Source organism: Pagrus pagrus, assembly GCF_965226575.1.
Source record: "Pagrus pagrus genome assembly, chromosome: 24".
Taxonomy (NCBI): Eukaryota; Metazoa; Chordata; class Actinopteri; order Spariformes; family Sparidae; genus Pagrus; species Pagrus pagrus.
The window spans coordinates 8,726,050-8,747,637 of record NC_140206.1 but is presented as its reverse complement, the minus strand read 5'-3'; the positions used below and the strand labels follow the sequence as shown (position 1 = coordinate 8,747,637).

The following is a 21,588-nucleotide window of genomic DNA, read 5'->3' as shown; positions in this document are numbered from 1 at the left end:
CACAGGTGAAGAGACTGACTCCTGATTTGAGGAGTGGAAGCAGCTTGGGGGATTTCCCTCCCGGCCAATCAGGGTGTGACGACATGAAAAGAGGTGGGAAATGGCACACCGGTGGCTCTCACCCTCATACTGAATCACCCTCTGAATTTCCAAGAACCTCATTCCCCTTAGATTGTCAGCCAGAACTCTGGTCTATTTGGTAGACTTTGGCTGTGTGTAGAGAGAAGTAAAAAGCTTGCAGCACCTGGTATTCCCAGGCGGTCTCCCATCCAAGTACTAACCAGGCCCAACCCTGCTTAGCTTCCGAGATCAGACGAGATCGGGCGTGTTCAGAGTGGTATGGCCGTAAGCAAGAGATGAAGCTAAAAAACAGGCCTTTTATAGATGATGTTAGACATATTATGTAGTCTTATATTTTACATGTAGATAGTTTCTTTATATATTTACTGTGATAAAAATATTCTTAATAATATATGGTATAAATGTACCAGAGTAGAAACTATTATGAGTGAAGAAGCCTACGACTACCTGTAAAGAAAACATGACTTAAATACAGTAGCTGAGTAAATGTACTTATACTTCTGGAAAAGTCTTTATCATTCAGGTGTGGAAATGATGTCATTATAATCAGAGCCAGAATTAATAAAAACATGTTTCTATTTAACCCTATGTAAGAGCAGACAGATATACGATGAACATCATCTATAAAAGGCCTGTTTGTAGCTTCATCTCTCGCTTACGGCCATACCACTCTGAACACGCCCGATCTCGTCCGATCTCGGAAGCTAAGCAGGGTCGGGCCTGGTTAGTACTTGGATGGGAGACCGCCTGGGAATACCAGGTGCTGTAAGCTTTTTACTTCTCTCTACACACAGCAGAGGGAGCTGCTGTGTTACGACTTCTGATACTCTTAAATATGAAACATGAAGATGCAATGAACTTTTTAAAGAGTGTTGTGTTTCCCTCAAATCTTTTTACGCGATCCCAAATTGATTTGAACAGACATATACATCCTTGATGCACCCACTTGAGGCAGGATGCTTTTAGCTAAGCAGCTACAGTGAAGAGGGTGGAAATAAAGTCTTTTCAAAAAGAGAAATACTCATGAAGACAAAATCGCCTATTAAGTAGGGCTGTAATTGGTCTATAAAATGTTGAAAAACTATAATGAATATTTCCCAAAGCCCAGGATGACGTCTTTAAATGTCCCGTTTTGTCAACAAACTTAAAAATATTCAGTTTACTATCATAGGAGTAAAGAAACCACAAAATATTCACAATGTTTACAGCTGGAATCAGAGATTTAATTTCAACACAAGTAATTAGTGTTGATAAAAAGTGATTGAAATGTGTAAAGTCAATTAAACTCTGATCATCAATCCTTTTATTGCAACACTATTTGTTCACTTAATTCTAACAATATGTCTTATTAAAATATTCTGATGCCAATTACATTTTCATAGATGCAATAGTTAAATGAATTTTGGTTATACACAGCATTTACTTTTAATCTTTTGAATTTAAATACAAGGAATTAAATTAATAATTTTGTCGTCAGATACTTTTCAATTAGATTTTTCTTTACTTAAAATGAAACACTTTTTCCCTCGTTGAAAATGGAACACTTACAACCTTTATTCCAGAACCTTGAAAAACAGCAAATATTTACAATTAACAAGAAAAAGGGATGCAAGTTGCATGTGCTATGGCTAGCAAGTAGCCAGTTGAACTAGCATTTGAACTGATTTGATGTGCAAGGCACAGCTGTAAGTTGGACTACTTAATTGCATGAATTTAAAATGTCAATGTGAAGGGATATTGCTATGGGGTGACGTGTCATTATGGCACAATATATGGTCATTTCACTATAATGATAATGCTGAGATATGTTTTTTGAAGCTAGCAAGCTAGGGCTATCTAGCAGCCTGCTTTGATGTGCAAGGCAGAGCTGTAAGTTGTTTAGTCTTTCCTGTTCCCAGGGCTGAACTAACATTCTCCTGCTCTCAGGGCAGTAGCCTAAATCATAACTGTCTGAGGGCAGTTCAGTCTCTCTCCTGGTGACAGCCCACTCACTGTGGATCAAAATGTTTCCCTCTTTTTATTTACCTAAAGGTAGGTTGTTTTTCTTGCTTGACCAGTCAACATGTCAGTCATGGTTCCTGTTACATGCTTCCCCTCTGTGGCCAGGATCTGTCACTGATTGACCTGGCCAGGTGACAGCGGTTTGGCTAATTGGTGGAAATCCTATAAGAGGGGGTAGGGCACTAAGCTCTGGTCTCTCTCTTGCTCACGCTTCAACCTCATGCCAACCAGGGAGGCTGACGGTAGTAGTATGCTGATTTGTTTTTTTGTTTTTTGCTTCTCTGATGGGTACGGTAGTTTAGTTTTCGCGGCTTTATTTTCTGTAGGTTTACTCTTTTTAGGGTAGAGGGTTGGCCCCAGATCTGACGGCCCTGGTGGGTTGGTCTGGGTGCCTGCCCTTCTTTTGTTCATTTTGGCCGGCCCATCAGTTAATTTGTTTGAGGTACGTATGAAGTACCTGATGAGGTAATGTTTGTCTCTTGTTTCTATTATACTTTTTGTTGGCTGTCAAAACAACTATCAGCCTGTCACTTCATGGCTCTGACTGTGCATTCTAAAATGGTTTATTACTTATAATCATTCTTTTCTTTAATGTATCTGTGCAGTTGCTCTTCAGACAATGGATGCCTTATTCCACATCTTCAGCATGGTAATCCAAGCAACTTTTGTCTTCAGTTGATTTTATTTTGTAGAACTTGGGAATGATGCATTTTAATAATCTAACTGTAATCTAATATTTGTCTTTCATTTACACCTGGAATAGTGGCAATTAATTGCCATGGGTTGAGGCTCATCTTAGATGGCAGCTCTAGGGCAAAGAGGCACCATTTCAGAAAAGTAAGAATTATCTGGGCAATATTAGAATTTGGTGACACATTATATAGGTAGATGTAGGTTTATTCAATTTTTCAGGCAAACTGAATTAATGAAGTTACCTTTTTTTTTCCATTATCTGTCTAGCGCTGCAACTTAAATTGAAGGAGATCACTTATATCAATTCCCTCGGGGAGAACGAGGACCGGTGCTCCCACATTGGACAAAATTGGAGGTACAAGGTTTTGTATTGCATCAGATATAAAGTGTTTCATCCTTCATTTTCTTGACATTCTCAAATATGCTCTAATCTTTCAGCACATTCGCGGCTGGAAGTTGAATGTAGTGTCTCACAACAACGGGTGGGGTGTCATCTGGCATTTTCACCGCGGTGGTAAAGATCTGTTGACAATGAGAGGAAGAGGCTGGGGCTCCTTTTGTTTAAGTCTCTTGGTAAGAAGTATCAGGGGCTTACTCCAGAGTGCTGTGCCCTAAAACCACCTGTCTTATATCAATTCCCTCGGGGAGAACGAGGACCAGTGCTCCCACATTGGACAAAATTGGAGGTACAAGGTTTTGTATTGCATCAGATATAAAGTGTTTCATCCTTCATTTTCTTGACATTCTCAAATATGCTCTAATCTTTCAGCACATTCGCGGCTGGAAGTTGAATGTAGTGTCTCACAACAACGGGTGGGGTGTCATCTGGCATTTTCACCGCAGTGGTAAAGAAAGGGAGGTAAAGGGATGGGGAGGGGTTCTGTCGCATTAGTCATTTAAAACTAATTAATTCAGTTCTGTAAGGTTTATAAATGATTTGATGTTATTTGATAGTAAGGGACTGGAGATGCACAATGGCTCAAAAGAAAACCGTATTACTGGTGTTACAGAATTGATTGCCTTTCTGTCACTCTCTTAGTTTGCAGAGATGTTACTGAACGGGGAAAAAGGGCACCTCCAATGATCTGTTGACAATGAGAGGAAGAGGCTGGGGCTCCTTTTGTTTAAGTCTCTTGGTAAGAAGTATCAGGGGCTTACTCCAGAGTGCTGTGCCCTAAGACAGGTGTTGTGGCAGAAATGTAAGATGCAATGGTTTTGAATTTAAGTGTACTGTAGTAAAATCAGAGCATTCAGTTCCATACTTCAGGTCACATCTTTGCTACATCGTGTGTCTGAGGGTATAGCACACTGGAGTAATCCTGTGTTCCCAGTGTAGTAGTTTATGTAGTAGTACGTACAGTATATCCCTATTCATGGCATAGTGAAAATGTGTGAATGGAATACTATATCCAGTCATATTTTGCAGCATGAAAACTACCATACTTTTCTGGCGATTATGACCCACGATCCCCAGCATTATAAGGGTTTGTGTTGGATAGGGTCAGATTTCAAAGCGTCATGGATGTTCAAGGCATGAAAGTAGAGTGTGTCCTGATTGTACTCCATGAGATGTGCATACTTGGTTATGGGAGCTGTTGTTGGTGGGCTACTAGTAGTATGAAGTATTCAGTATGTGACACATGGTATGAGCTTGGTTATGGCCCCCAACATGTCAGTAATATATTTTGTTTTTGTTATACAAAGTAACATTATATTCATCTTTTTAGATATGACAGGTATTTGTATTGTATGCTACTCCAACCTTACAGGGAAGAAAAAGGCAAGAGTTTATCATACTTCAAATTCTTTCACATTCTTTACTTAACAGCTGGTTTATTCATTCTCAACAGTTATGTCTATTGCAAAATGTCTTCCAGGAGAAATGCACCTGCTCATTAGAGTTTAGCGCAGAAGCAGGTGAGGACACACAATGAATCATTTTGTCCAAAACCATCACTGTTGTACGTCACTGAATTTCAATTTGTCTTGTTTAGAAAATACAGCAGCATCAGTACTTGCTGCTGCCGCACCACATGATGAAGAGGGTACGTACGGTGAATATTTGTTCACTTCTACAGTATTATTCCAAGTGGAGAGTCTTCTCCAGATACCTGACACAACAAAGGCCAAAAGGTAACATTCCATTTCATACATTTACATAATTATTCCCAGGAATTCATAGTTCCAAACAATAACTGTGTACTGGTTTACACATTGTCCCATTATATTAGAGTGGGTACTGAGTCATGTCTTAAGAAGCTGTTAGGAATGAGTTATGAAGAACCCTTTTAAGGTCTCATGTATGTGTTCTGCTATACCTAAAGTGTTACATACTGACATTTCTACAAGGTAGAAGATTGTTTTAACTATGCCTGCTTAAAATCTCCAATATATCTGATATTGCAGCTATAAAGTGACTAGGGAGGAACTGTTCAGAAGGTGTGGACAACCAGAAGGCTATTCGCCCAATGCTTTGGTGGCCTACTTAAGGAAAGGCAAGAGCCAAAAAGAGGCGCTCATGGCCAAGTTGCACGACTCGCAGGTGGAGCCAGGACCACGAATCAGGCTGTCAACAAGTGTCAGCAAGTTGTGTGAAGGTAACTGGTAAGTTAAGAACATGATGTGCGTGGTTTGAATGGGCAGTGAACCACCCCATCACTTCACACAGCTGATATAAGAACCTTTTGTAAAAAGTGTGGCTAGGCTGAAGTTTTGATGTTACCATTTAAAATTTTGCGCTGTCAGCAGGATGTGAAGGCATTGAAATTGGTTCTGGTTACACACAATAAAAAATGCATTCCCAGAAATAACTATTGTGCATGACATTGGGCAGTGATTTTTGTTTTACCTCGTGTACCATCTTAGAAAATATTAGGCTTTTCCAGTACCACCATCTTACACTTTACAGCAGTGTGGCATGCAATAGGGGTGACATTGCAACCTCACTGGGATGTCCAATCATAACAATGATCCCTTTGCCCACAATGTCATGGAGAGTACATGGATGTATTTTGCATTGGTGAACAATGTTGTGTATCCCAAAAAATCTTCAAAAAGGTAGCATTAAGTTATTTTCTGCCTAGCCACAACTGTCAAAGTTGCTTCTGTTGGGAGGTACTGCCGCCCTCTAGCCCATGCACCAGATAGGTGTATGTAAGCCCGGCAAAATACAGCTTTTATTTTAATTTTGACCTCTAGCCGTCACCCTATAATACAACAGTTTTAAGAATCCCAATAGAATAGGCAGGCTATTGGATTACATAGCCTAAAAATAAACAAAGGTCTATAGGGAGGCACATGGATTATTGACCCTGATACATATTTTTGGTTGCAGAAAACAGTGAGATGGGATGTTGGGTAAACATCTTTGTTTATAGAAGCTATCTCATTATCATGTCATATGTCTCACATGCAAATCAGAACTCTCTTGGAATGACTGAATCTTGTTTCTGTGTTTAACAGTCCAAACTGCATTCTTAGTTTGACAAATATATTTTTTGTATGCTTTTGCACTCTGTATTTATAGAAGGATGTCAGTCGCCTGGGTTTCAAATACCTACCAATTAAAGACATTGGCCAGGCTTGCCTTGAGGCAGACCAGGCCATCATCAAGGCCCAACACTGCAGGTTCATTGATCTGTTACCAATGCCAGTAAGCAAGATTAAAAAGGCTTGTATCTACCTATGCAGTACTGTATTACAATACCCCTACTACTGTTCTACATGTCAATAACGTCTGTTTTCAAGACTTTTGCAGGCACACTAACAAAGATGAAGACAGCCATGGAGGCCAACTGGTCCAATTACAGCATCGCTACACATGGCCTTGGGCCAGAAATGTTGAAGGGTGCTTTTTCTAGTGGAGTGGAGGTTCTCTGGCCGTGGCAGAGAACCTCCACTGCCTTCACAAATACAAAGCCTGTTGCGACAAGTGTGCTGCCACCCGAAGAGCTACGACTGGTGGGAAAATGTAGTCCTTGGCAGTTTTGACGATGACCAATGGCTTGCAAATTTCAGAATGTGCTGAGCAACGTTTGATATGCTGACTGATCTCCTACGATCAAGGCTCACACGTCTGGACACGCACCTCAGGCAGGCAATAGCGGTGGATAAGCGTGTCGCAGTTGCCCTGTGGTAACTGCGACATACCACCACACCACACACACAACGGTGCGGTACCCACAAGGTCAGGGTATCGCACCGTTGCGCACCTTTTTGGCATTGGTAAAGCAATGGTGTGTGTGGTTGTCGGTGAGGTGTGTACCACCTTGACTGCTCTGCAAAAAGAGTACATCAAGATTACTGTAGGAGATCACCTGCAGCGCATCGTCCGGGGCTTCCTAACGCGATGGGGCTACCCTCGCTGCAGGGATGCATTGATGGTACGCACATCCCGGTGGGGGGGGGTGGGGGGGGGGGGGGTGTGTGTGTGTGTGTGTGTGTGTGTGTGTGTGTGTGTGTGTGTGTGTGTGTGTGTGTGTGTGTGTGTGTGTGTGTGTGTACTTACTTTTTAGGTGATGAATCTTAAGTGTAATTAGATTTGTTTGGACTAGAAATATTCTTGGTTTGATTTTGAGTCTTTGCAGTGAAAACATAGCCTAACGAAGCATTTGAAATGGTAGCCTATTACTGTCATTAATATCAATCTGTAGTAAGCATTTTTATAACTGCATCTTTCTCTATCCATAGTATGTTAGCATTGCCACAGGTTCACAAACATCAGTGTGGGATATCCAGGGAGTGTTCACGACTGCAGGGTGTTGCGGAACTCTGACCTTTACAGAAGAGGCGAGGGGGCGAACGCTCTTCCCACAAGTGTTAATGCTGCTTCTTGGTAAACATCATTTATGTGGATTTGTCATTTATGTCACAGTAGACATCAATTTCCATATTCTATTCCCTTACGACACCAAAGTCATTTGTGGCACAGCAGTGCCATCATGCTCCTCGGTGATCCAGCCTATCCTCGGCGTAGCTGGATCATGAAGGGATACCCAGAGGGTGGGCTGTCAGAGGACCAACACCACTTCAACTATAGTCTGAGCAGAGCCAGAATGACTGAGTGTTCATTTGGAAGATGAGCAGATGGCGGTGCTTTAGCAAGCAGCTGGACGTGGACATCATGAATGTGCCTTTTGTCATCACACGTAACTTACGATAACTTACTGTCATTCTTTTCTTTAGTCTCTTATTCTTAGCATATAGGAGCCAGCAATAACTGTTCAGTGCACGGTGCCTCTTTTGACATACATGTGACAAATAAATGTGAAACCTTATGAAACAAAAACCAAGGAGGTCTTGCTGTTTGTGGAAAATACAGACAACTAAGGAAAAAAATAGAGGCACTCCTGTCTCCAGGTAAAAGAATATAAAGTACATTTCTTCAGAGCAAGACAGACCTACATATATCAACCAAAGTCTTCAGGGTCTGACAAACACCAATTTAAATTAAATGCAGGTGAGGTTGGCATTCTGTTTGACACAAATACATAAACACAGGGCGCTGAAGGTGCAGGTCATGTGGATGTGTCAAAGAGTGCATCTCAGTGCATGTAAACGTATACGAAAAAACAAACAACCTCCACAGATAAAGTCTAATAATGTCACTTTACCTTTACAGCTTGCTGTGTTCCACAACGTGTGAAGTCCAAGGGGCTGTTTGAAGACCAGGATGTCTTTGTCATTGGTTCTGGTTGTCCTCAGAGTCCAATGACAACGCTGAGAACCTCGTTGGGCCACAGAGTGAGGGAAGCACTTTCACGCTATTTCCATGAAGTGTCTAACTATGGTTACTTTATGAGGACTACAGACACCTTGCCTTCAGTTATCTAAATATGTTCCTGCATTATTTTCACCTTTTACAAATACCCACTTGAGAGGAAAAGAGGAACAGACTAGCTTTTTTTTTTTTTTTTAAATGTACTTTGTCTTCATTAAAGTGCAACTCGAACATTCAAAGTGCATTCAGTTAACTTCTCTGTTGTTCAGTGGCAGTGAAACTTTTTCTGTAAACAAAATGACATTTATGTAATAAAACTTAACTGAATACTTGAATACATGTTTTGTATTATTGAACAAGTTTGCATTCCTAAAACTGTTTGCCTCACTTTAAAGCTTCAACTGAAAAATCAGAAACTGCCTAGTTGTTTGACTGACCTATGTTTGGCTATCATGAGGGAAAGTAAGTTGGTTGTCTAGGAGGTCTTGCAAATAAGATGTTTGAGGTAGGGTACGTAGAGGCTGAAGCGTCCTTGGCAGATGTGTGCTGCTGGGTGCGAGACCCCTGTTAAGGTGGCAATACTGGCTGAAACTCTGGTGGTTGGTGTGATGCTCCTGGGGGAAAGAGTGGTGGCTGGGAGGAACTGGGGGACAACGCTGAGATTGTCCATCCTTGATGAGCTGGCCAAGAAAAGTCATCTCCATTTCATGTTGGTGCTGTGCGGCCTTGCATCTGGAGTAACAAATGACTATCCTTTTCCAGCACCTCCTTTTTTTTTTTCCCCCGAAAACCAAAGCTCCCATCTTGTTTTTTCGCTTACAGCTTGTTGTGGTCCCTGAAAAGGACATAGATGTTATAGACCAATTTTGCTTCTTTTTACCCCTTCTATTGTCTGTCTACCCCTCCTGTGTCTACAATATCTACCAATTGTCTGTCGATCTGTCAGTCTACCCCTCCTAAAGTGTCTGTCTGTATACCATATCAAGTGTTTAGTTATTTACATAAATCCATGGTTTGTGAACCTACAGTACTGGAACTACTAAGCAGGTTGTACTTTAAGTTAATGAGATATCTTGAGTGCATCATGTCATGAAGGTAATCATAACCCACAACACCAACATTAATGACACATGGATAGATACCAAATTTGAGTTCAAGCAGTTGTGAAATGGGTGGCTTTAACAATTGTATTAGCTAATAGTTGTAACATAACATTATGATAGCAGTAACACAACGCTGAAGTTATCTTCCAGCTTCCATCAGCATAAACATAAAATAACAAACATAAAATAACAAACATTCAACTAGAAAGAACAAGAACAACAAAGAATAGTAAGTCAAGTGTTCAGAGGTCCAGTCTATTAGAAATATTTATTTAACTATATATATTATATTATTTACAGTGAGGTTTTATGTACATATAAAGTGCAATCTAGTCTGTAAATGTAAAGTGTGAGTGGATGATTTTGGAGTCAGGGGGTTACTGACACTGGGTGACTGATCAAGTGTTCATCAGTGTGACGGCCTGGGGGAAGAAACTGTTGTTTTGGCGTACAGTGTACGCCTGTCGGAGGGGAGAAGTTCAAACAGATTGTGTCCAGGGTGTGATGGGTCTGCAGAGATGTTTCCTGCCCGTTTCCTGACTCTGGATGAGTATAGGTCCTGGATGGTGGGCAGTTTAGCACCAATGATTTTTTCTGCAGTCCTGATTGTCTGTGTCAGTCTGTTCCTGTGCTGTTTGGTGACTGATCCAAACCAGACGATGATGGAGGTGCAGAGAACAGACTGGACTATTGCTGCGTAGAACTGGATCAGCAGCTCCTGGGGCAGGTTGAACTTCCTGAGCTGACGCAGGAAGTACATCCTCTGCTGGGCCTTTTTGATTATGGAGTCTACGTTGGGTGTCCACTTTAGGTCCCGGGAGATGGAAGATCCCAGAAACCTGAAGGTTTCCACAGCAGACACGGAGTTATTGAAAATGGTGATGGGGGCAGTGTAGGGGGGCTACTCCTGAATTCCACTGTCATCCCCACAGTCATTCATTCAATTCAATATTTTTTTATCAGCATGACTGACTTGTAGCTGCTAAGCTAAAAGCACCCTGACTGAAGTAGGTGCACAAGCTCAAAGGGTGCATCGAGGATGTAAATAATGTCTGTTCAAATCAATTTGGGATCTCATAAAAAGATTTGAGGGAAGCAACACAATATGTCCCAGTCATTGGTCCAGTCTGCTATGCACCATGTTCAAGGCTCTGGGTTCAAACCTTGCTTCCTAAAGTGCTGCTTAGTTTTTTTGAAAAGTTCATTGCAACTTCATGTTTCATATTTAAGAAGTTCATATCAGAAGTTGCAACACTCAGGGGGAGGAAAGAATTGTTTTGAGTTGAAGCGAGACTAAATGATGTGTGTCTCTAATGAAGCAGCAGCAGCAGCAGCTCCCTCTGCTGTGCGTGCAGAGAAGTAAAAAAGCTTACAGCACCTGGTATTCCCAGGCGGTCTCCCATCCAGCGCCGCCCCTCCCTACACTCAGAACACACGCTGTGCCTAGGGCCCCACGATATTTTAGTCAGAGGGACAATCTGTCATGAGGCCTGGCTTAAGGCTAAGGCTAGGGTTAGGGTTAGTGATTGGCTGGACCGATTGACTCGAAATCGATCAGGCATGTCCTCCTCACTGGTGTAAGCAGGGTCGCCAGTTTTGGTTGGATTCCGGTGGAATTTGTATTTTACATGAATATTTTAAAGAAAAGACCATTTTTCACGAAAAAATACCCCGCCGATTTATTTCAATAGCTTCCAGGTCTTTGGACCGATTGACTCGAAATTTCCCCCAAACGTGCTCCTGTACCGGCTGAACGAGACACAGCAGTCCCCGTTGGATTCGGGTGAAATTTGTATTTTTGGTGAATATTTTAGTCAGAGGGACAATCTTTCATGAGGCCTGGCTTAAGGCTGAGGCTAGGGTTAGGGTTAGGGTTAGGGTTAGTGATTGGCTGGACCGATTGACCTGAAATCGATCAGGCATGTCCTCCTCACTGGTGTAAGCAGGGTCGCTTACACCAGTGTTAGGGTTAGGGTTAGGGTTATGTGATTGGCTGGACCGATTGACTCGAAATCGATCAGGCATGTCCTCCTCACTGGTTATGGGGCTAGGGTTAGGGTTACGGTCGTCTTTTGATTGACTCGAAATTGCACACGCATGTCCTCCTCACTGGTGGAATGAGGCTCGCCGGTTTTGGTTGGATTCCGGTGGAATTTGTATTTTTGGTGAATATTTTAAAGAAAAAAATGGCCTTTTTCATGAAAACGTCGGCCAATTTTTTCAATAGCTTCCAGGTCTTTGGACCGATTGACTCGAAATTTCTCCCACATGTGGTCCTATACTGGCTGAACGAGACACAGCAGTCTGCATTCGATTCGGGTGGAATTTGTATTTTTGGCGAATATTTTAAAGAAAAAAATGGCCTTTTTCATGAAAACGTCGGCCAATTTTTTCAATAGCTTCCAGGTCTTTGGACCGATTGACTCGAAATTTCTCCCACATGTGGTCCTATACTGGCTGAACGAGACACAGCAGTCCGCATTCGATTCGGGTGGAATTTGTATTTTTGGCGAATATTTTAAAGAAAAAAATGGCCTTTTTCATGAAAACGTCGGCCAATTTTTTCAATAGCTTCCAGGTCTTTGGACCGATTGACTCGAAATGTGTCCCACATGTGGTCCTATACTGGCTGAACGAGACACAGCAGTCCGCATTCGATTCGGGTGGAATTTGTATTTTTGGCGAATATTTTAGTGAGAGGGACAATGTTTCATGAGGCCGGCTTAAGGCTGAGGCTAGGGTTAGGGTTAGGGTTAGGGTTGTGGGGCTAGGGTTAGGGTTATGAGGCTAGGGTTAGGGTTACGGTCGTCTTTTGACCGATTGACTCGAAATTGCACACACATGTTGTCCATACTGGCGGAAGAAAGGCCAGCAGTTTTTATGGGATTCCGGTGGAATTTGTATTTTTGGCGAATATTTTAAAGAAAAAAATGGCCTTTTTCATGAAAACGTCGGCCGATTTTTTCAATAGCTTCCAGGTCTTTGGACCGATTGACTCGAAATTTCTCCCAGATGTGGTCCTATACTGGCTGAACGAGACACAGCAGTCCGCATTCGATTCGGGTGGAATTTGTATTTTTGGCGAATATTTTAAAGAAAAAAATGGCCTTTTTCATGAAAACGTCGGCCAATTTTTTCAATAGCTTCCAGGTCTTTGGACCGATTGACTCGAAATTTCTCCCAGATGTGGTCCTATACTGGCTGAACGAGACACAGCAGTCCGCATTCGATTCGGGTGGAATTTGTATTTTTGGCGAATATTTTAAAGAAAAAAATGGCCTTTTTCATGAAAACGTCGGCCAATTTTTTCAATAGCTTCCAGGTCTTTGGACCGATTGACTTGAAATTTGTCCCACATGTGGTCCTATACTTGCTGAACGAGACACAGCAGTCCGCATTCGATTCGGGTGGAATTTGTATTTTTGGCGAATATTTTAAAGAAAAAAATGGCCTTTTTCATGAAAACGTCGGCCAATTTTTTCAATAGCTTCCAGGTCTTTGGACCGATTGACTCGAAATTTCTCCCACATGTGGTCCTATACTGGCTGAACGAGACACAGCAGTCCGCATTCGATTCGGGTGGAATTTGTATTTTTGGCGAATATTTTAGTGAGAGGGACAATGTTTCATGAGGCCGGCTTAAGGCTGAGGCTAGGGTTAGGGTTAGGGTTAGGGTTGTGGGGCTAGGGTTAGGGTTATGAGGCTAGGGTTAGGGTTACGGTCGTCTTTTGACCGATTGACTCGAAATTGCACACACATGTTGTCCATACTGGCGGAAGAAAGGCCAGCAGTTTTTATGGGATTCCGGTGGAATTTGTATTTTTGGCGAATATTTTAAAGAAAAAAAATGGCCTTTTTCATGAAAACGTCGGCCGATTTTTTCAATAGCTTCCAGGTCTTTGGACCGATTGACTCGAAATTTCTCCCAGATGTGGTCCTATACTGGCTGAACGAGACACAGCAGTCCGCATTCGATTCGGGTGGAATTTGTATTTTTGGCGAATATTTTAAAGAAAAAAATGGCCTTTTTCATGAAAACGTCGGCCGATTTTTTCAATAGCTTCCAGGTCTTTGGACCGATTGACTCGAAATTTCTCCCACATGTGGTCCTATACTGGCTGAACGAGACACAGCAGTCTGCATTCGAGTCGGGTGGAATTTGTATTTTTGGCGAATATTTTAAAGAAAAAAATGGCCTTTTTCATGAAAACGTCGGCCGATTTTTTCAATAGCTTCCAGGTCTTTGGACCGATTGACTCGAAATTTCTCCCACATGTGGTCCTATACTGGCTGAAAGGAGACACAGCAGTCCGCATTCGATTCGGGTGGAATTTGTATTTTTGGCGAATATTTTAGTGAGAGGGACAATGTTTCATGAGGCCGGCTTAAGGCTGAGGCTAGGGTTAGGGTTAGGGTTGTGGGGCTAGGGTTAGGGTTATGAGGCTAGGGTTAGGGTTACGGTCGTCTTTTGACCGATTGACTCGAAATTGCACACACATGTTGTCCATACTGGCGGAAGAAAGGCCAGCAGTTTTTATGGGATTCCGGTGGAATTTGTATTTTTGGCGAATATTTTAAAGAAAAAAATGGCCTTTTTCATGAAAACGTCGGCCGATTTTTTCAATAGCTTCCAGGTCTTTGGACCGATTGACTCGAAATTTCTCCCAGATGTGGTCCATACTGGCTGAACGAGACACAGCAGTCCGCATTCGATTCGGGTGGAATTTGTATTTTTGGCGAATATTTTAAAGAAAAAAATGGCCTTTTTCATGAAAACGTCGGCCAATTTTTTCAATAGCTTCCAGGTCTTTGGACCGATTGACTCGAAATTTCTCCCACATGTGGTCCTATACTGGCTGAACGAGACACAGCAGTCCGCATTCGATTCCGGTGGAATTTGTATTTTTGGCGAATATTTTAAAGAAAAAAATGGCCTTTTTCATGAAAACGTCGGCCAATTTTTTCAATAGCTTCCAGGTCTTTGGACCGATTGACTCGAAATTTCTCCCACATGTGGTCCTATACTGGCTGAACGAGACACAGCAGTCCGCATTCGATTCGGGTGGAATTTGTATTTTTGGCGAATATTTTAGTGAGAGGGACAATGTTTCATGAGGCCGGCTTAAGGCTGAGGCTAGGGTTAGGGTTAGGGTTAGGGTTGTGGGGCTAGGGTTAGGGTTATGAGGCTAGGGTTAGGGTTACGGTCGTCTTTTGACCGATTGACTCGAAATTGCACACACATGTTGTCCATACTGGCGGAAGAAAGGCCAGCAGTTTTTATGGGATTCCGGTGGAATTTGTATTTTTGGCGAATATTTTAAAGAAAAAAATGGCCTTTTTCATGAAAACGTCGGCCGATTTTTTCAATAGCTTCCAGGTCTTTGGACCGATTGACTCGAAATTTCTCCCAGATGTGGTCCTATACTGGCTGAACGAGACACAGCAGTCCGCATTCGATTCGGGTGGAATTTGTATTTTTGGCGAATATTTTAAAGAAAAAAATGGCCTTTTTCATGAAAACGTCGGCCGATTTTTTCAATAGCTTCCAGGTCTTTGGACCGATTGACTCGAAATTTCTCCCACATGTGGTCCTATACTGGCTGAAAGGAGACACAGCAGTCCGCATTCGATTCGGGTGGAATTTGTATTTTTGGCGAATATTTTAAAGAAAAAAATGGCCTTTTTCATGAAAACGTCGGCCAATTTTTTCAATAGCTTCCAGGTCTTTGGACCGATTGACTCGAAATTTCTCCCACATGTGGTCCTATACTGGCTAAACGAGACACAGCAGTCGGCATTCGATTCGGGTGGAATTTGTATTTTTGGCGAATATTTAAAAAAAAAAATGGCCTTTTTCATGAAAACGTCTGCCAATTTTTTCAATAGCTTCCAGGTCTTTGGACCGATTGACTCGAAATTTCTCCCACATGTGGTCCTGTACTGGCTAAACGAGACACAGCAGTCCGCATTCGATTCGGGTGGAATTTGTATTTTTGGCGAATATTTTAAAGGAAAAAATGGCCTTTTTCATGAAAACGTCGGCCAATTTTTTCAATAGCTTCCAGGTCTTTGGACCGATTGACTCGAAATTTCTCCCACATGTGGTCCTATACTGGCTGAACGAGACACAGCAGTCCGCATTCGATTCGGGTGGAATTTGTATTTTTGGCGAATATTTTAGTGAGAGGGACAATGTTTCATGAGGCCGGCTTAAGGCTGAGGCTAGGGTTAGGGTTAGGGTTGTGGGGCTAGGGTTAGGGTTATGAGGCTAGGGTTAGGGTTACGGTCGTCTTTTGACCGATTGACTCGAAATTGCACACACATGTTGTCCATACTGGCGGAAGAAAGGCCAGCAGTTTTTATGGGATTCCGGTGGAATTTGTATTTTTGGCGAATATTTTAAAGAAAAAAATGGCCTTTTTCATGAAAACGTCGGCCGATTTTTTCAATAGCTTCCAGGTCTTTGGACCGATTGACTCGAAATTTCTCCCAGATGTGGTCCTATACTGGCTGAACGAGACACAGCAGTCCGCATTCGATTCGGGTGGAATTTGTATTTTTGGCGAATATTTTAAAGAAAAAAATGGCCTTTTTCATGAAAACGTCGGCCAATTTTTTCAATAGCTTCCAGGTCTTTGGACCGATTGACTCGAAATTTCTCCCACATGTGGTCCTATACTGGCTGAAAGGAGACACAGCAGTCCGCATTCGATTCGGGTGGAATTTGTATTTTTGGCGAATATTTTAAAGAAAAAAATGGCCTTTTTCATGAAAACGTCGGCCAATTTTTTCAATAGCTTCCAGGTCTTTGGACCGATTGACTCGAAATTTCTCCCACATGTGGTCCTATACTGGCTGAACGAGACACAGCAGTCCGCATTCGATTCGGGTGGAATTTGTATTTTTGGCGAATATTTTAAAGAAAAAAATGGCCTTTTTCATGAAAACGTCGGCCAATTTTTTCAATAGCTTCCAGGTCTTTGGACCGATTGACTCGAAATTTCTCCCACATGTGGTCCTATACTGGCTGAACGAGACACAGCAGTCCGCATTCGATTCGGGTGGAATTTGTATTTTTGGCGAATATTTTAGTGAGAGGGACAATGTTTCATGAGGCCGGCTTAAGGCTGAGGCTAGGGTTAGGGTTAGGGTTAGGGTTGTGGGGCTAGGGTTAGGGTTATGAGGCTAGGGTTAGGGTTACGGTCGTCTTTTGACCGATTGACTCGAAATTGCACACACATGTTGTCCATACTGGCGGAAGAAAGGCCAGCAGTTTTTATGGGATTCCGGTGGAATTTGTATTTTTGGCGAATATTTTAAAGAAAAAAATGGCCTTTTTCATGAAAACGTCGGCCGATTTTTTCAATAGCTTCCAGGTCTTTGGACCGATTGACTCGAAATTTCTCCCAGATGTGGTCCTATACTGGCTGAACGAGACACAGCAGTCCGCATTCGATTCGGGTGGAATTTGTATTTTTGGCGAATATTTTAAAGAAAAAAATGGCCTTTTTCATGAAAACGTCGGCCAATTTTTTCAATAGCTTCCAGGTCTTTGGACCGATTGACTCGAAATTTCTCCCAGATGTGGTCCTATACTGGCTGAACGAGACACAGCAGTCCGCATTCGATTCGGGTGGAATTTGTATTTTTGGCGAATATTTTAAAGAAAAAAATGGCCTTTTTCATGAAAACGTCGGCCAATTTTTTCAATAGCTTCCAGGTCTTTGGACCGATTGACTCGAAATTTCTCCCACATGTGGTCCTATACTGGCTGAACGAGACACAGCAGTCCGCATTCGATTCGGGTGGAATTTGTATTTTTGGCGAATATTTTAAAGAAAAAAATGGCCTTTTTCATGAAAACGTCGGCCAATTTTTTCAATAGCTTCCAGGTCTTTGGACCGATTGACTCGAAATTTCTCCCACATGTGGTCCTATACTGGCTGAACGAGACACAGCAGTCCGCATTCGATTCGGGTGGAATTTGTATTTTTGGCGAATATTTTAGTGAGAGGGACAATGTTTCATGAGGCCGGCTTAAGGCTGAGGCTAGGGTTAGGGTTAGGGTTAGGGTTGTGGGGCTAGGGTTAGGGTTATGAGGCTAGGGTTAGGGTTACGGTCGTCTTTTGACCGATTGACTCGAAATTGCACACACATGTTGTCCATACTGGCGGAAGAAAGGCCAGCAGTTTTTATGGGATTCCGGTGGAATTTGTATTTTTGGCGAATATTTTAAAGAAAAAAATGGCCTTTTTCATGAAAACGTCGGCCGATTTTTTCAATAGCTTCCAGGTCTTTGGACCGATTGACTCGAAATTTCTCCCAGATGTGGTCCTATACTGGCTGAACGAGACACAGCAGTCCGCATTCGATTCGGGTGGAATTTGTATTTTTGGCGAATATTTTAAAGAAAAAAATGGCCTTTTTCATGAAAACGTCGGCCAATTTTTTCAATAGCTTCCAGGTCTTTGGACCGATTGACTCGAAATTTCTCCCAGATGTGGTCCTATACTGGCTGAACGAGACACAGCAGTCCGCATTCGATTCGGGTGGAATTTGTATTTTTGGCGAATATTTTAAAGAAAAAAATGGCCTTTTTCATGAAAACGTCGGCCAATTTTTTCAATAGCTTCCAGGTCTTTGGACCGATTGACTTGAAATTTGTCCCACATGTGGTCCTATACTTGCTGAACGAGACACAGCAGTCCGCATTCGATTCGGGTGGAATTTGTATTTTTGGCGAATATTTTAAAGAAAAAAATGGCCTTTTTCATGAAAACGTCGGCCAATTTTTTCAATAGCTTCCAGGTCTTTGGACCGATTGACTCGAAATTTCTCCCACATGTGGTCCTAAACTGGCTGAACGAGACACAGCAGTCCGCATTCGATTCGGGTGGAATTTGTATTTTTGGCGAATATTTTAGTGAGAGGGACAATGTTTCATGAGGCCGGCTTAAGGCTGAGGCTAGGGTTAGGGTTAGGGTTAGGGTTGTGGGGCTAGGGTTAGGGTTATGAGGCTAGGGTTAGGGTTACGGTCGTCTTTTGACCGATTGACTCGAAATTGCACACACATGTTGTCCATACTGGCGGAAGAAAGGCCAGCAGTTTTTATGGGATTCCGGTGGAATTTGTATTTTTGGCGAATATTTTAAAGAAAAAAAATGGCCTTTTTCATGAAAACGTCGGCCGATTTTTTCAATAGCTTCCAGGTCTTTGGACCGATTGACTCGAAATTTCTCCCAGATGTGGTCCTATACTGGCTGAACGAGACACAGCAGTCCGCATTCGATTCGGGTGGAATTTGTATTTTTGGCGAATATTTTAAAGAAAAAAATGGCCTTTTTCATGAAAACGTCGGCCGATTTTTTCAATAGCTTCCAGGTCTTTGGACCGATTGACTCGAAATTTCTCCCACATGTGGTCCTATACTGGCTGAACGAGACACAGCAGTCCGCATTCGATTCGGGTGGAATTTGTATTTTTGGCGAATATTTTAAAGAAAAAAATGGCCTTTTTCATGAAAACGTCGGCCGATTTTTTCAATAGCTTCCAGGTCTTTGGACCGATTGACTCGAAATTTCTCCCACATGTGGTCCTATACTGGCTGAACGAGACACAGCAGTCCGCATTCGATTCGGGTGGAATTTGTATTTTTGGCGAATATTTTAGTGAGAGGGACAATGTTTCATGAGGCCGGCTTAAGGCTGAGGCTAGGGTTAGGGTTAGGGTTAGGGTTGTGGGGCTAGGGTTAGGGTTATGAGGCTAGGGTTAGGGTTACGGTCGTCTTTTGACCGATTGACTCGAAATTGCACACACATGTTGTCCATACTGGCGGAAGAAAGGCCAGCAGTTTTTATGGGATTCCGGTGGAATTTGTATTTTTGGCGAATATTTTAAAGAAAAAAATGGCCTTTTTCATGAAAACGTCGGCCGATTTTTTCAATAGCTTCCAGGTCTTTGGACCGATTGACTCGAAATTTCTCCCAGATGTGGTCCTATACTGGCTGAACGAGACACAGCAGTCCGCATTCGATTCGGGTGGAATTTGTATTTTTGGCGAATATTTTAAAGAAAAAAATGGCCTTTTTCATGAAAACGTCGGCCAATTTTTTCAATAGCTTCCAGGTCTTTGGACCGATTGACTCGAAATTTCTCCCAGATGTGGTCCTATACTGGCTGAACGAGACACAGCAGTCCGCATTCGATTCGGGTGGAATTTGTATTTTTGGCGAATATTTTAAAGAAAAAAATGGCCTTTTTCATGAAAACGTCGGCCAATTTTTTCAATAGCTTCCAGGTCTTTGGACCGATTGACTTGAAATTTGTCCCACATGTGGTCCTATACTTGCTGAACGAGACACAGCAGTCCGCATTCGATTCGGGTGGAATTTGTATTTTTGGCGAATATTTTAAAGAAAAAAATGGCCTTTTTCATGAAAACGTCGGCCAATTTTTTCAATAGCTTCCAGGTCTTTGGACCGATTGACTCGAAATTTCTCCCACATGTGGTCCTAAACTGGCTGAACGAGACACAGCAGTCCGCATTCGATTCGGGTGGAATTTGTATTTTTGGCGAATATTTTAGTGAGAGGGACAATGTTTCATGAGGCCGGCTTAAGGCTGAGGCTAGGGTTAGGGTTAGGGTTAGGGTTGTGGGGCTAGGGTTAGGGTTATGAGGCTAGGGTTAGGGTTACGGTCGTCTTTTGACCGATTGACTCGAAATTGCACACACATGTTGTCCATACTGGCGGAAGAAAGGCCAGCAGTTTTTATGGGATTCCGGTGGAATTTGTATTTTTGGCGAATATTTTAAAGAAAAAAAATGGCCTTTTTCATGAAAACGTCGGCCGATTTTTTCAATAGCTTCCAGGTCTTTGGACCGATTGACTCGAAATTTCTCCCAGATGTGGTCCTATACTGGCTGAACGAGACACAGCAGTCCGCATTCGATTCGGGTGGAATTTGTATTTTTGGCGAATATTTTAAAGAAAAAAATGGCCTTTTTCATGAAAACGTCGGCCGATTTTTTCAATAGCTTCCAGGTCTTTGGACCGATTGACTCGAAATTTCTCCCACATGTGGTCCTATACTGGCTGAACGAGACACAGCAGTCCGCATTCGATTCGGGTGGAATTTGTATTTTTGGCGAATATTTTAAAGAAAAAAATGGCCTTTTTCATGAAAACGTCGGCCGATTTTTTCAATAGCTTCCAGGTCTTTGGACCGATTGACTCGAAATTTCTCCCACATGTGGTCCTATACTGGCTGAAAGGAGACACAGCAGTCCGCATTCGATTCGGGTGGAATTTGTATTTTTGGCGAATATTTTAAAGAAAAAAATGGCCTTTTTCATGAAAACGTCTGCCAATTTTTTCAATAGCTTCCAGGTCTTTGGACCGATTGACTCGAAATTTCTCCCACATGTGGTCCTATACTGGCTAAACGAGACACAGCAGTCCGCATTCGATTCGGGTGGAATTTGTATTTTTGGCGAATATTTTAAAGAAAAAAATGGCCTTTTTCATGAAAACGTCGGCCAATTTTTTCAATAGCTTCCAGGTCTTTGGACCGATTGACTCGAAATTTGTCCCACATGTGGTCCTATACTGGCTGAACGAGACACAGCAGTCCGCATTCGATTCGGGTGGAATTTGTATTTTTGGCGAATATTTTAGTGAGAGGGACAATGTTTCATGAGGCCGGCTTAAGGCTGAGGCTAGGGTTAGGGTTAGGGTTAGGGTTGTGGGGCTAGGGTTAGGGTTATGAGGCTAGGGTTAGGGTTACGGTCGTCTTTTGACCGATTGACTCGAAATTGCACACACATGTTGTCCATACTGGCGGAAGAAAGGCCAGCAGTTTTTATGGGATTCCGGTGGAATTTGTATTTTTGGCGAATATTTTAAAGAAAAAAATGGCCTTTTTCATGAAAACGTCGGCCGATTTTTTCAATAGCTTCCAGGTCTTTGGACCGATTGACTCGAAATTTCTCCC

General features: G+C 42.3%; 1 long non-coding RNA gene across 4 annotated transcripts; it reads left to right on the top strand.

Annotated features, from left to right (window-relative positions):
- Positions 1-2,298: 2,298 nt before the first annotated feature.
- LOC311253262 lies at positions 2,299-8,805 on the top strand. 4 transcript variants are annotated; one of them, XR_014621656.1, is made up of 12 exons: positions 2,299-2,524; positions 2,688-2,731; positions 2,846-2,919; positions 3,043-3,130; positions 3,214-3,461; positions 3,545-3,634; positions 3,815-4,692; positions 4,770-4,908; positions 5,182-5,379; positions 6,302-7,157; positions 7,465-7,609; positions 8,396-8,805. It is a non-coding gene; the product is annotated as an uncharacterized lncRNA (long non-coding RNA). The 4 variants fall into 4 exon arrangements; XR_014621657.1 differs by having other exon boundaries at positions 3,214-3,634; positions 6,302-6,427; positions 6,523-7,157; XR_014621658.1 differs by having other exon boundaries at positions 3,214-3,634.
- The last annotated feature ends 12,783 nt before the right edge of the window (positions 8,806-21,588 follow it).